This window comes from Schistocerca cancellata, chromosome 3, assembly GCF_023864275.1.
Source record: "Schistocerca cancellata isolate TAMUIC-IGC-003103 chromosome 3, iqSchCanc2.1, whole genome shotgun sequence".
Lineage (NCBI taxonomy): Eukaryota > Metazoa > Arthropoda > Insecta > Orthoptera > Acrididae > Schistocerca > Schistocerca cancellata.
The window spans coordinates 115,957,795-115,970,310 of NC_064628.1; positions in this window are offsets into that span (position 1 = coordinate 115,957,795).

Consider the following 12,516-nt stretch of genomic DNA (forward strand, 5'->3'; position numbering starts at 1 on the left):
ATATTACGAAAAACAAGGATCCGTCCAGATTCTGTACCAGTCAGGGTCCCCTCAGAGTATGCTGATAAAACAGCTACATACTTAGCAATCACAATTAATCTCTCGATAGAAGAAAGATCTGTACCCAAAAAGTTGAAAGTTGCACAAGTGACACCTATACCCAAGAATGGAAACAGGAGTAAGTAGCAGAATCATAGACCCATTTCGCTAACGTCGTGTTGCAGTAGGATTGTGGAACATATACTGTGCTCCAACATTATGAATTATTTCAAAGAAAACGGGCCGGCCGGAGTGGCCGAGCGGTTGTAGGTGCTACAGCCTGGAACCGCGCGACCGCTACGGTCGCAAGTTCGAACCCTGCCTCGCGCATGGATGTGTGTGATGTTCTTAGCTTAGTTATGTTTAAGTAGTTCTAAGTTCTAGGGGACTGATCACCTCAGAAGTTAAGTCCCAGTGTGCTCCGAGCCATTGAAGAGAACGGTTTATTGACAAACAGCTAACAAGGTTTCAGAAAATATCGTTCTTCTGAAACACAACCATCTCTTTATTCTCACGAAGTAATGAGTGATAACGACAAGGGAAGTCCAATTGATTCCATATTTTTAGATTTCCACAAGACGTTTGGCGAAGTTCCTCGCAAGCGACTCCTAATCAGATTTCTTGCCTACAGAATTCGTCTACGATAGAATTCGTGGTTTCGTGTCAGAGAGGTAGTAGTAACTGAAGGAAAGTCATCGAGTGAGATAGAAGTAATATCTGGCGTTCCCCAAGGAAGTGTTATAGTAGCTCTCATGTGCCTGATCTACATAAACGATTTGGGAGACAATCTGAGTAGCCCTCTTAGATTGTTTGCAAATCATGCTCTCATTTTTGGTATTGTTAAGTCATCAGATGATCACAATGAATTACACAACGATATAGACAAGGTATCCACATAGTGAAAAAGGTGGCAATTCGTCTAAATAACTAAAAGTGTCAAGTCATCTACAAGAGTCCTAAATGGAATCCGATAAGATTGGAACGATCACGTAGATAACGTTGTGTGGAAAGCAAACCAAAGACTGTGATTTACTGGCAGAACACTTAGATAATGTAACAGGTCTTCTAAAGAGACTACATACACTACCCTTGTCTGTCCTCCTCAGCGGTAATGCTGTGCTTTGTGGGACCCAGTTTAGATAGGACTGAAGGAGGACATCGAAAAAGTTCAAAGAAGGGCAGCTCGTTTTGTATTATCACGAAATAAGGGATAGAGTGATACGGATATGATACGCGGGAGCTTTTCACTGCGAAACCATATCATTAAATCTCTGTCACCATCTTTCTGCTCAGAGTGGGGAAATATTTTGTTGGCACCCACCTATGTAGGGATACATTATCATCATAATAATATAAGGAAAATTAGACCTCGCACGGAAAGATGTTATATTTTCTGGCGCGATTTTTGAGAAGACGGTAGAGAGTTAGCCTGAAGGTGATTCGATGAACGCTCTGCCAGCCACTTAATTGTGAACTGCAAAGTAATCATGTAGCTGTAGCTGTAGATGTATATAGACACATTTAAAGCGAATGTGAGGCAATGCTGTACATACAGAAGGCTACCTTACACCAGGGGAGTCTGCCCTATGATACTCAAATGGTATTTGGCAAAAATCATTCAAGGATCGCAATTACTGTTCATGGAGATGGGAACTCAATTATGGTGCTGCACTGATTACCTACGTAATGATTTCCAACCATTCTGTATTTAAGCGAAATTATATTTATTTCACAAATGGCAACAGTATTCAAGTCAGTATTTATTTTGTCACATCTAAATTACAGTTCTGAAGAAGGGCCTTTTCTAGCCTGTTATTTTTCCGAGCTGTGAGCCGTAGACAAATAACACGCTTAGATAAGTAAATGAGCAGCTACACAACCACATATCGTTGATGCTACTGATCGGGGCCAAGTACGTTGCTAGACATAGCTCAGGATGTGCTGATCCAGTTCTACTGGGGATGTAAAAGCTTAGCATGAAAGGATTAGGAAGTTTTGTTCTCTAAATATGAAGAATTTAAGGCCCCGTGACGGCTAACTGAACACACGTTGTTTCACATAGCGGAACTGTTTTTATATACTTAAGACTAATTTATCAAATGAAAGGAAAATGTTCATACAAAGGAAACTGCAGGCAGGAATATCATTAAAATACTTACGTAAGGCTTTCGGCCACAGCCATAGTCATTCAGGGAGACCCACACACGCCATTCACACCATTTATGATGGTATGACTTCCAACTAGCTGTCCACCAGGATGAACGGACACAGCGAAACTGTGGCCAAGAGCAAAGTAGATTACCCTGTGGCATAACATGCAGCTGAACATAACAAACTTGATTTAGTGGTTGCTTCACTACCGGAACCAAATGGATCCTTCCCGCCACCACCAGTTCTTCTGAACTGGGAGTTATCCTTACAAAACATTCTCAGCTCCCGTAGTTATCCCGGCCTAAACCTGCGGTAACATACCGTCCCCACACCCTCCACCAACAGTTTCCATCGCCTCCGTACTGTCATCTTCTCAAAGTCCTCATCTCCCTCTCTGTTTATTTGTAGCCCTCTGCCAACGCATCCGCCCATCTTTCCCCTCACCTCGCCTTTCTTGCTCCGTTTCTTCCCCAACTCCCTTCCCCAAAACTTCTTGACATTCTGCGTGTTGGCAGTCTAATCCCTGCACACTCCACCAGACGTCGCTCGTCTCTCTCATCACCCGTACACTATCATCCCCTCCCTACTTCGCCCCCTCCAGAATGTTGCTTACGTCTCAAGTGATGTCGCATTCAGGCGCGAGATGCTGGAGTTAGCGTTCGTGTGTGCGTGAGGTGTGCTTGCTTGTGTGTGTGTCTGTGAATCGCGTGTGTGTATGTGTGTGTGTGTGTGTGTGTGTGTGTGTGTGTGTGTGTATGTGTGTGCCTCTTTTACCGACGAAGGCTGTGAGCGAAAGCTTTGCGTGTCTTTGAGTTGTGCCTGTCTGCAGCTCGAAGTGTCTTCTTTACGGTAAGTAGCAATCTGTCTGTCCTACTTTATTGAATATAAAATGTGTGAGTTAACAAGCATTGCGGTCTCATTTAAACATATGGCCGAAAGAATCAGTCTACAGGAATCGTGAAACGAACCCTTTCGTCCAGGACCGCATGCCACAAAGGGCGCAGATGCACCACGAGCTGGGGAAACTCACAGGCGTCTATTGTCTATTGACGCCTAAGCGCTGTAGTGTGCGAGTGAGACAGACGAGAACCTACGTCATAGGGAAACCCAGTAGAAGCCGTTTGTGGCCAAGGAGACGTAGCAGTGTTAAATAGGCGGACCTAAGATCTGCCATAAAGGGAAACATTTATGAAAGCTATTTAATTCTGTAGTAGTGCAAGGAATCAAGCCACAGTAATTTTAATCGGCCATCCTCCATAAATTTTCATGGTGATCCCAATAAAACTTGAATATTGATCATATCTATAATAGTTTAGGATTTTCTGTCAAAGTGAAATCAACAAGTTTTGCAGCGAAGGCCTAAATGCTAAAATCTGAACGTTTTGGTCGATCTTAACGATTAACATTTCATACAGAAGCGCATCATTAAAATGACAAACGTTATAAAAATCAACTCTGTAAGTTTATTTGTATAAAAGATACAGTAAATTTAAATTATCAGTATTTACAGTTAAGCATCTGGTCATTACTGTCTCCACAGAAAACTCATTGAACGATGACAGCATGACACGTTATTGAATCATTGGGTAATGGGATATTTGTTGTAAAGTTTAGTGCATAATAGCTACTTTTGTTCTTTATTTATTTATCGGAAAGCACATTGGTGCAAGGCTACCGGCTGTGGCATTCAAAGCTAAGAAGGAAATTGTATTGGTTTTATGTAAAAGAATTTAAGGTTTATTCATTGGCGACTCCGTGGAGTGTTCTAAGCACCACGACCAAATACTGGATAGAATTGGAAGTTAAATCAGCATTGGCCGTATTCTGTTTTTCTATTGTCAGTAAAATCGATTTTGGGTCACTTAGTGACCATCCTCAGTGCTGCAATATACAATTATAATTGGTAGGCACTGGTATTAAGCTATAACCACAAGCTTAGAGCGATCACATAAACTGATCGCTCTAAGCTTGTGGTTATAGCTTGATACCAGTGCCTACCAATTTTAATTGTATATTACAGCACTGAGGATGGTCACTAAGTGTCCGAAAATCGATTTTACTGACAATATAACAACTTCCAATTTAAGGTTTATTATGTAATTGATATTATTGTTACTTTATTTAGAACATGAAAGTGGTTAAGCTTTGATTATTTAAGTATGTTAAAATCTAAAATGATGGAGAATAAGCTGTAGCCAGTCAGATGGACGGCTTCAGGAAAGAGAACTGCCCTAGTCAGTTGAGCGAGGATATTAAGCACGCGGGAAACGCGGCCGGGGACGAGCGGAGGGACAGTGCTGGTGCAGACGCGAAAGCCGACAGTCGGTCTTTAGGCAGCCAGGAAGTGAAACAACTTAAAATTTCGCGTTGTGTGGTACCGCGGGACTTAGTCTCTGATCGGTGAGCAGCCATGCTCCTGGTGTGAACTCTAACTTTTTGCGTAGATAACTTGTATTTCGCGATGACATTGTGAATGATCGAACTGTGTCAAATGGATATGCTCTCGAGTGTAATAGTAAATCTAAATACGACCACCTTCGCAATTACTTTGCTTTCTGAATGAACATTATTCTAACCAAATCGCAACTGTGTGGCTTACATCATTTATGTGTCGATATTTAGTTCCCGATACTATTATTATTGTTATTATATGTTATGTTAACTTTTTATATCGCAAACTTGCCATCAGGCACACAATTTTAACAAATTGTCACAAGTGTCTAATTTAGGGCGTGTAATGCGACATGTGCGGTTCAACCCCTACACGAGTTTCATCGAAGACATTTCTACGAAGAACCGCATGTGAGCCCGAACATCTTTGGAATGTTAGATCGCAAATGACGTTCAATCTCCGTGCTTGCTTGATACTGACTTCTTGGCTGAACCTGGTCTTTCCCTATATCAAGCTGCCTATTTCTATGAATCTCTTTCAGTGTACTGTTTACTACGACGCCAGATACACATGTTGTATACTGCAGCATCCAACTACTATCACACTATGTTTTAGCTAAACTTAACTCGGTTATTTCATCTTTAGAACGAAGTGGTAATCCAGTAAAACAATGTTACCACTTTCCTCACACCCACCTAGTCGGTAGCTTCACATCTGTTTTACGCTCCTCTGACGTTGCATTGCCTCACTCGTTCTAAGTAGACAACGGAAGTATGAACACTCGTTCACACTGAATTTAATGGAAAAATGCCACATAGGAATTTCAATACGTGTTGGTTTGTTGTTATTTCATACACTTTTTTTTTGCACCCCATCCAATGAAGGCACCGGTGGTCTAGCTGTAGCATCTTTGATTAGTAATCAAAACGTCCTCGGTCCCACCACCAGCACAGCTTCAATTTTGATTAACAATCAGCATTGGTGGCCGAAGTCTCCAGGCACAAGAAGTGACTGTCATTCATGGAGGAGGGAACAGAGGTTCAGAGCACTCTCTTGTCCTTGGGGGTGGGCAACTGCCCCTAAAGGCGGAAGATCAACGGTATGAGGATGCAGAAGTCAATGGGAACTACAGCATTAAAGACACGTAATGTACTTCCAGAGGACATGTGGCCTGTAATTGAAGAAAAAGTGTTATAAAGATCCCCCCACTGGCAAACGATTCTGGGATTGTCCCCCATTTGGATGTCCACGAGGGGACTGCCAAGGGGGAGTTGACCATGAAAAAAAGATTGAATAGTCTCAGTGAAAGGTTAACGTTCTACGAGTTGAAACGAGGAATGACAGAAGCTTGAAGGTGGTAGGGAAGCTAGAAAATTTTGAAAAGGGAAATTCTGAAGCTCATAGGGATCAGTGAAGTGAAATGGAAAGAAGCCAAGGTCTAGGGGAACATCAACAGCTGCAGAAAATGGTATAACAGGAATAGTATCCGTTATGAATGGAAAGGTAGGGCAGAGGGCGTGGTTCTATGAACAGTTCAGTGATAGAGTTGATCTTGTCACAATCGACAGCAAAGCAACACCGACACCTATAGTTCAGGTGTACATGCTAACGTCGTAAGTTGAAGATGAAAACAGAGAAGATTTATGTGAGGATATTGAAATACCGTACATAAAGAGAGATGAAAAGGTAATTGTCACGGGGGAGTGAAATGCAGTTTTAGAGGAAGAAGTGGACTAAAAGGTTGCAGGAAAGTATGAGCTTGGGACGAGGAATGACACAGAAGAAAATTCTGAGTTCTGTAATAGATTCCAGCTAGTAAAAGCGAATACTCTGCTCCACAATCACAAGAGGAAGCATACTTGGAAAAGACCAGGTGATACGGGAAGAATTCAGTCAGAATACGTGTGGTCAGATAGAGATTCCGAAATCAGGTACTGGATTGTTTCGTATTCGTATGGTTCTTTTCTATTATTTGCTTTGTTTTGTTTTACTATTATTATTATTATTATTATTATTTGCGTAACAACGCATATATGAAAAGAGCCACGAAATACCTTTTAGTAATGCTGTGCTATGAATTTCTTTATAATCATTAATTTTCAACAAAACAGAATATATTGGTTTCTTATTGTTCTGTATCTGGCTTTCTATTAAAGGAACATTTTTCGTTACTGTAACTCACTCTAAAAGTCAACATATCTTCCCTACTTTACAGTTATTGAAAATGAAAATTACTTTGTTATGAATACTGCTGTTACAGTTCGCATGATTGTTGAACAACAAAATTTTGCAGTGGATTTTGGTTATCAGTAAAACACCATTCAGTACCACGACTAGCACAAGAACATGAGATTATTATCGGAGAAAAATACGTTTTCACTATAAGGTTTGCCAGACCAGAACCAAGCACAGCAAGATTCCTATTATATTACGAAGGTAAATTATCTTTTTGTACTGTTAGTTATATACATTATCAGCGGCCCGCGTCAACCTGCAACACATCATAAAATCTGCTGCTCTGCTCTGCAAGTCCGGAAGCTGAAAGGAATAATTTTATTTCTCTATTACCTTCCCGCTTCTTTGCGGTATGATAGATTTCATTTAATGTACTTTGAATACGCCGCGGCAGCGGCTCGTTCGTTCGTAGCGCAGCTCGGCACCACGGATAATATTTAAATAACTGAAAATGTCTCAAAAGGATGGGATAATGTGCCAAGCAAGCTATTGCAAATAATAATGCAAGGTTTCATTTAAATAACTCTATTCAAAACATTTAAATATGTTAACTATTACACATGAGTACGTAATGGCGTACATCTCTCAGTCTTGACAAAAGAAGGCTACGCTAGCGTACAATACAACGTCACAGGCTATCCTACTCGCTTAACTCCAAGATGAAGAAGACGACAGAGAAATTAATGTTCGCTCTGTATTATTTATACTAGTTGCACATTCTCATCTTTGTTTGATATTTATCGTCTGTGGCGGTTTCAGTACTCGCCGACACAGATATTATCTAAAATAAATAATAAAAAAAGATACATAATTTTATACAATAGCAAAATATGATACACAAGGTTTTCTCGTTACTACATAATATGTCTTTTGCTAATAGACGTTACAATGCCCCCTGGCAGCAATTGACTAACGTTAAGAATGTTCGGCAATATGCTGCCACTAACGTCTGTTTTGTCATTGTCTGTCACCTTAATTGGAATATTCACTGTTCACTTCTTAGCTCTTTTGCACTATAGTTTTAATTACACTCTTTATTGTTTTCTCACACTTTGCGAGGTGACCGTAAACCTAGTCCCAGGGTCCTTACAGTTATCTGGCTCCCCCATTCGGGCTACGTGCGGTCAGAAAACCTGGGAAAACTGCGCCGGAGCCATGGTCATCTCGCCGGGTTTGTCTTAACACACAGTTTGATTGTTCATCAAAAAAGGTTGGACTTTATCCAATGTTCACAGATAACAAAGGCTATTTATGACAAAATGTTAAACTTTTAGTCTCTTTGTTAAAAATGTACCATCTACACTCTTTCATATTTGTGTTCTGTGTTACAATGAAAGTCAATCATTAAACAGTTTTACAGTAGTGTAATGGATTGTCTCTGCACTTACTCACGACAAATGTTCTACCATGGTATGGCATTCGTGTCAGTTTACTTCACTAATATGATGAAAACATATCATATATATCACTGAACCAATGAATATTTAAGTCTACACACAGTAACTAAAGAAAAAAAAAATGTTCGTCACGTAATTTCGTGTCCAATAAACCATTTTCATATTAGTACATTAACCACGTAGTTGGCAGTTCGGTTGAATGACAACAATGTTGTACGAAGCGGGCGGCGCGAAGCAATTGTTGCGTAGCGTTGTCTGGAACGCGGCGTGCCGACGACCGCTGGGGTCGACGACCGGCTCGCAGTAACAGCCAGGTCGTGCTGAGGTGGCGCCCGAGCAGTCGCGAACCGCGCCGAACCATTCACCAATGTCCGTGTGTTGCAGTGGTTTACCGCGACCGGCTGGCTGGCGGCACGGCACTCGTCTCTGCTTCTCCGCATGGCTCCCCGTCGTAACGCATGAAACAAATATTCCACAACGGTGTACTGTCTTTAAGGATACTGATTACTAGCTGTGGAAGAAAATGCAGCTTGGTTAAAAGCGTTTATTGTTCAGTAAGCCGTCGCTTCGCTGGTATGCACAGGATGTTTTGACGTGATAACAGTTTTCTTGTGGCATTGTGACACTGGTATTCAGGGTTCGTCACACGCACATTGTAATACACACTTTCACTTGTTCTCACGGTCGATACGCTGCCAGAGCGTCTCTCAACACGCGAAAATGTTTCGGTTCACACACACTAAATGTCTCCGTCGAGCAATGTTTGTTTGAATCGACTCCGAACGGATCACTAACTACTGTTTTTATACACAGTATATTGTTCGTTGAGCACTGCACTATGACAGTTAGTCACTCAACACTTGACTTATACCAACGTATATATTGGTGCAGATACAACAGTCATTTTCTGTCCCTACTACACACAATATTCCGTCCTTTCCTCGATTGTTTATGCACACAGTTTATTTTTAATGCATCTCAACTGTTCTTAGCATAATCACTCTCATCTACATTGAGTCCATTGTGTTTACCTTGTCACTACACACTTTTAATGCTATTACTAGGCGTAGATGGCCTTTTCGTAATTATTTAAAGGTGTGTGATTTTTGGTACATAGCTTTCTTTTCCTTTTTCAGTGTAGCTTGCCAGGTTATCACCCATCTAGCAAACAGATTTTACCATGTGCATGACAGCTTGACTTGGGCATATTGCTCAATAAATACTTCATTTAGTACTAGTATTATTTTTAATGATCTGTCCTAAAGGACTACAGTGTAGTTTCCGCGTTGATTGACTTGATTCGCGTATCGCGTAATTAATATTCAAGGGCGTGTACCAAGTACACAGGCTTCAATTGAAGCATCGATACATACAAAGCGGAGTTCACACGGAACGGGTTTGTTTTTGATTGGATTCTGCTCCAGTGTCGTTCTCAGATCACTACTGGCAGTAAACGTTACATCACATAATTGTTTCGTACTACGAAGTCAGTTTTTGGCTAGTAGAGACTCTCTCTCAGGGTTCCTTAATTCTAACACAATTACATCTGTTACTTTACTATATGGGATTGCATCATTAATTGTACTTACTTACTACACATGGAAAATGATTCAAAAAATTAATCCTTATTTTATCAACAAAAAGATTGTTCGTTGCTTGATGAGCATATAGTATTTTAATGACGCTAATTGTCTGTAAACAAAGTCTTCCCTTTGCATGCTATTGCTCAGTTTACTGATTCTACTTCCTCAAAGTTTAATTACACACAAATTCTTTCTTAAAACTAACATACTTATACTCTAAAACACAATTGAAATCTTCTTATAACTACTACTATTTACATGTGACATGTCACTGAATAAATAATTTTGCATCTTTACGTGGATACAATCCTTTTATCTTCCCCGATTGAGGATGTGCTAACAAATAGCTACATTCGTGTGGCACCTTTATTACTTCAAAGGGCCCTGAATATAGCAATTGCCACTTACTATTTTGCCTTAAGGTGGCTGAGGATTTGGGGTGGTTACGAATAAGCACCATGTCCCCTACATTGCATTTCTGTTTGTTAGTTACACCTCGGTCGTACTTCTTTTTTTTCTTTGCAGCAAAGCTGGTTAGTTTGTTCCATATCTTTTTTATCTTTTCCTTATTGATGTCCCGCGCATCTAACACTAGCCGGATTTTTCCGTTGGCTTTCGCCACTGCTACAAGAGGACTACTGTATGGGGAGAAAGAGGGCTCAATGATATCCCACTCTAACATCTTCCGAATCTCTTTAGCCACTACTTCCCTCCTCGACCAAGGGATGGAGTAAGTTGCGCGACAGTATGTTTTGTGGGGCATCACCTCTATGTGATAGTGGTACCCTTTGACTATTCCTGGTTGGTCGGTAAATACCATGGTACATTCCGATAGCAGCTGCGTCAATTGTTGCTTTTGTATGTTGCTTAAACTTTCAGATTCCTGTACTTTGGTTTGAAATGCCTCAACATTTGTTTCAAAATTTGGATCCTCTAAATTCGGGTAATAGAGGTCTGCTACATGTGAAAAATCATCGAGGTGTAGTACCCAGGGGTTCCTACATTTGATATTAATTCGGTTACAACATGGCACAAGTACCTCCTTCGATTTCATCATAGGCAACTCAATCCTCCTACCTTTATTAACTATGCTTAGTTTTCCCGAGGAGAGGTCGATCACGGCGTCCCTCTCACGGAGAAAAATCTACTCCCAGAATGCAGGCCACCTTTAACCCTTTAACAATGAGGAACGAGCTCACTATGGCTTCGCCCTCCTTACAAATCTCCACCTGCACCTGGTACTTAACTAATTGGCTCTGTGCACTTATGGCTCCAGACACCTTGCAATTATTAACCGGGAAAGTCGGTATGCTACGTCCTTTCCCCATCGCTTTTAACAACTCTATACTCATTACACTCACTGAGGCACCTGTGTCGATGATTATATTCGCAGCAACATCATTGATTTTCGCTTCTATTATGGCTTGCACATTCTCGTTGCTATGTTTCTTACATTCGTGCGGTTCGGTCAGTAGATCTTTATCCATACTGATATCGTCGTTGTATCGCAGCATACGTATTCCAGGGATATTATTGTCATTCGTGTTGCTCCCACTCCACCCCTCGGCCAGCGAAGGAGAGCATATCGAGGCCGATTCTAGTTTGTTGGGTTGCTTGCTTGTGAGGTACTTGGACGGCTATTGTCCGCGACCTCTACTATGTGTATGTTTTGATTTGTAGGCCGCCACGACTGCGCAATAGGCGCGTTTTGCAGTGGTGGTCTGTTGTTGTCGTACCGGTCATTGCCCTGTCGCTCTGGGCTTCGTCGCTGATTCTGATTCCAATTGTGATTACTGTCACTGTAATTGTTATGCCATTGACCTCTCGCATTTTTCCAGCGGTTGGTCCCTGGCAGTCCGGAATCGTACCGGTCGTCAAATCGACGCTTTTTATTATGGGACGGTTGCCCATACCCGTTCTGACTTCTACCATTATTACCATTTTGCGAATGCTCCTGCCGCTTGTTACCACCCCACCATTTCCATGGTTGTGGTTTTGTGCACTATTATTTCTGTCATGTTTACACCCTGATCCATTATTCCGCGAGTGATCACAGGCTGCTTTTGCGTCTTCCTGGATTAAGTCTATTGAATCTAGAACAGACAGGTACGTGTATTAATTTCTCTTTGATATGAATGTGTAAATATGATTTTAGGAGTCTTATTATGTCTCTTGGCGAGATAGGCTCGTCCCAGTAGCGCATTTTGTTTATATACTTTTCAAAATACCGTCTCAGATTCCCAAGACGGGGTGAGTACAAAAAAATGGTTCAAATGGCTCAGAGCACTATGGGACTTAACATCTATGGCCATCAGTCCCCTAGAACTTAGAACTACTGAAACCTAACTAACCTAAGGACAGCACACAACACCCAGCCATCACGAGGCAGATAAAATCCCTGACCCCGCCGGGAATCGAACCCGGGAACCCGGGCGTGGGAAGCGAGAACGCTACCGCACGACCACGAGATGCGGGCGGGGGGGGGGGGGGGTGAGTACGGTTCGGGATTGTATACTTCTTTTCTTAGCCGCTCTTGTATACAAGGCGACCAGTATTTCGACAAAAACGCCCATTCGGACTGTTCATACGTCATGCAGCTGTCTGCTACTTCCGTAGCCCACAACGCTGCATCACCCTGAATGTATGCAATTACGTATTGAATTTTCTGTGCTTCGTTCCACACACTAGGCAAGATATTTTTAAAGCTTTTTATGAATAC